This window comes from Rutidosis leptorrhynchoides, chromosome 9, assembly GCF_046630445.1.
Source record: "Rutidosis leptorrhynchoides isolate AG116_Rl617_1_P2 chromosome 9, CSIRO_AGI_Rlap_v1, whole genome shotgun sequence".
Lineage (NCBI taxonomy): Eukaryota > Viridiplantae > Streptophyta > Magnoliopsida > Asterales > Asteraceae > Rutidosis > Rutidosis leptorrhynchoides.
In genome coordinates, this window is record NC_092341.1 from 30,453,912 (window position 1) to 30,457,971 (window position 4,060).

The window sequence follows — 4,060 nt, forward strand, 5'->3', positions numbered from 1 at the left end:
AGACCAAGCGTGTGACCAAGTCTTGGACAAAACACGCGTACGAGCGGCTTCTTTTACCGGCAACAAAGATTGTATACGTTGAATCAACTCCACCGGCACATTTTCGGATTGTGATATTCTCTGCACTTGCTCCATATAGAGTTAGTTATGAATGCTGAAAGAATGCAACAAATTGAGTATGCATAATATATGTACTACAAAGTTGTGAGGTTAAGGTAAAACACTTTATAGCAGCAAGACATAAGTGGACCGAATTATATAGTAATAGTAACAGTAACAGTAACAGTAACAGTAACAGTAACAGTAACAGTAACAGTAACAGTAACAGTAACAGTAATAATAATAATAATAATAATAATAATAATAATAATAATAATAATAATAATAAAATTAGGGTTCTAAGGTTTCGGACTTTGTTGACTGTGATTAATCAAATTACAGCTCTTTTTTATTTTTTTGAAAGGCAATAAATTACAGCTCATTTAGTTGTGCTTTGGACTGAATTAAGCTGCGCAATACTATTAATTACTGGAAAATGTCACCGAACTAATTTTGGTTTTTGAATTAAACCAAAATACATTGTCAGAAACTTAAAGCAGAGAAGAAGGAAGAATAAATTAAAGAGCGTACCTGATTGATTTTTGTTTCTAGTTGTTGATTAGTTCAACGCAATCAATTCTTCCTCGTTCTGTTCTCAGCTACAATTAATTAATTACAAGCCCTAAATTTTTGGCGATGATGACGAAGAAATAGTTAAGTGACCTAATTTTGGGTTTTAGTTGACTTAAAAAGAATTTGTGGACTGAAACAAACTTATTATTACTAGCTGAATACCCGCGAATTCGCGGGGCTTTGTGAGGGTTTATTCACGAGTAATATTTATAATCAGTATATTAAATTAAAGTAGTAGTGTTAGTTGTCTCATATTCAATGTAGCAAGCTAAAATAAAAAAAAACAAACATTGTATTCTTCGGGAAGAAAACTTGCCAAGAGATTTCCCGATTTCCCACAACATGTGATGCAGAAAAGAAGCCTGTTATCCAACTAAAAACAGCTGCCCTCTTTCTATTATCAACGATATATCCCTGCAAAACCCGGAGAAATTGAAGTCCTATTATAAAATGCTTACAAAAGTGCATACTCTATTTGAATGATACTGTGAATTGAAACACGTTGTTGACTATAATAAAATGTGAACCATAAAACCCTCTGGTGGTGCTCAATGTATTCTATCAAACCTTCACAAACCCCAATTATGATCCGTTTAAATTCTGACCCAGGTCTTGACCCAACTCGTTCGACCCATTTTAATTCTGACCCATTTCGATCCATAATCCATTTCGACCTGAACCCATTTAATCCTTGACCCAACCCAACCCATATCGACCCGTTTGCCAGGTGTAATGTAAAGCTTGAGAGTTATTGCAGCTTGTGAGCTCATTGCATTCCCAATGTTAGCCACATAAGTCAAAGTTAAAGATGGATGATGTCTTTTGGACCAGTATGCAGATAAAATAGTGACGCTGCAAATTGACCTATTAACTTTTACAGTTTCAACTGTTAGGAATATAAAAGATCAGTAGCAGCATATTGTTTATCTGATAAAACCAATGAGATTGGCTACTATGCAGATCAACATTGGATGACCTCACAACTCATGAATTACACTTGGATGACCCCTGTGCATATCAAGACACCTGGCCATTTGTAGGATCAGACATGATCTTCTCATCAGTTGCACAACTAATTGATTTTCTCACATCTCAAAAAAATTTTAGTTCACATCATTGTCACAGGACCTTCCCATAAGAGCACTACCATCCACATGCTTACGCATTTCCAGTATTTTAATCAGTCATTTAAAGATGAGATAAAGACCAAAATCTATAAATTACTTAATTTGATTAGGAACACATAAGAACCAATAATCCAAATAAACTCGTTAAACTTCACATCATGTTCAAAGGAGGATTTAAGTAATGGGTCAGGCCCTTAAGTCCAAACAAACATATCAGTTGTCGCAAACTCATCATGTAACAAAAGAATACTGAGTTTTAAACGCAAACGATGAAGGGTATTGATATCCAAGTAATGGAAGCATTCCAAGTTTTATCAAACCTTGTATGAGGAGTATTGTAATTATGTAAATTATTCTTAATAACAAACTCCCACCTGAACATCAACAAAAGTGAACATAATAAAGTTAGTCTTGAGTTAGATGTTTCACACTTATAGATAAAAATTTCATACCTCTTCTAAAGCTATACAGTGGAAGGGAAGTAATCAAGTTGACGGACTCCACATCTGAATTTATTTGGTATAAATCAATCACAAAACAAAAGCATATCAAATAGTAAATAGGATAAATCATGGTTCGTTTCAATCAGGACTAACATAAAACCAATATCAAAAACAGCTAATTTATTCGCTAAAAATGTAACCAAAATTAGGGTTTTAAATATAAAAATGAGAAACAAAATATCTCGGGTACCTTAAAACGTGGCTTGCTACAGCAAACATCATCCTAGACCTTCAAAAGATATATATTACACATGGTAATATATTCGTCAATCAATTTGCTAGCTGAGATTCATATTCTGTAAATGAAACAACGTCGTTGTTAATTGGGATGCCAAATAGCGATCTTCAAATCGATGTTTTGGACGAAAGAGTAAAGTAGATTTTTAAATGAATAGATTGATCCATCATCAAAATCCTTGAGGCTAAGGAATAGATGAAATTATCAAACACAGTAGACTGAAGCAATATCAGTTTATGAAGTTCAATGTACCCTCAGAGGTTAAGATCCCAGCATCATTAGTGGACACAATCTCAACCATCTGTGCAGTAGCAGGAGCTGCTCTTATTACACATTCAATGGCCACGGCTACATAATACAATATATCCCAATAAACATGAGAAACGAAGAACAAAAATATCAAAATATTCAAAAGTCTTTGGGAATAAGAGAACCCAAGCAACTCTACAAAGACAAAAAAAAGTCATCAACACAATAATTCGAATTGAAGTTGCACACATTGTCTTAAAAAATCGAAGTTTAAGGCGTAAACGAAAATGTAAATAGTTATCAATAACTAACTGCTTCAAAGGCACGATACCCACATCATAATCATTAACTATACTGCAGAAATCATTAGTTCGATAAAGTTCCAGTTTACGTTCTTGAACCCATTCGAGAAAAAGAAAAATTAATCAAATTAAATCAGTATCATTATCTGAAGCAATCGTATGAGCCATAAATTCACTTTCAGATTAAATAAAAAGACAGCAAAATCGACATACATGATGTTCATGATGTTGAATACAAATAACACTGAAGAACCCTAATAGGATTGAAGAAAGCGACGATTATATATTACTCATTACCCGTAAAAAAATCCCCCGATCTAATAATTTATCAAAATTGATCGAAAAATTAGTTGGTAATAACAAAACACTAAAATCGATTACATATAATTTCATCATAGAGCACTGATCATAAATTGAAATCATAAATCCATTTACCAAGTATTAACGAAATTAACGAACAATAAACTACATACCTGATCGAGATTGATTACGGAATGAAGAAGAATTGACAATAGAAAGAAGACGGTTACTTCAACGCGATTTAAAGTATGATCTTGAATTTGATTTTAGAGGTGTGTTTTGAATATGGGTACTTGAATGAACCGATCTTCATCCTAAACCGATCTCCATCGCCGATGACCGATGTTGTTTACTCCATCACGTTTTGTTTCAGGATCCGATATGAATCTGGAAAGCGTATTGATTTGAGATGTTTAAAGAACCCTATTTTCTAGAGATTATATCCAGTGTTTTTTAGCGTGTAAATGTAAATGTAAATGTAAATGTAAATAGAGTGTGTTGAAAAGAACCCCTAATTTGCTTAAACATACCCGTGTTAATTTGTTTAATGAAGGGTATTAACGAGAATTTGTCTCCTTAAACTATACATATCACGTGATTAGGCTTTGATTTTGAAATGAATGGATGAGATGATGAGATTAAAATTCTAAGATGATGTTTTTATTTGAC

The 4,060-nt window shown here is 33.2% G+C and overlaps 1 long non-coding RNA gene across 2 annotated transcripts; it reads right to left on the reverse strand.

Annotated features, from left to right (window-relative positions):
* Positions 1–829: 829 nt before the first annotated feature.
* On the reverse strand, positions 830–3,850 carry LOC139867140 (uncharacterized). Of its 2 annotated transcripts, XR_011765761.1 has the most exons (6): positions 3,565–3,850; positions 2,793–2,888; positions 2,493–2,598; positions 2,252–2,305; positions 1,200–2,173; positions 830–1,086 (listed from the first exon to the last, which is right to left on the reverse strand). It is a non-coding gene; the product is annotated as an uncharacterized lncRNA (long non-coding RNA). The 2 variants fall into 2 exon arrangements; XR_011765760.1 differs by having other exon boundaries at positions 830–2,173.
* Between the last annotated feature and the right edge of the window lie 210 nt (positions 3,851–4,060).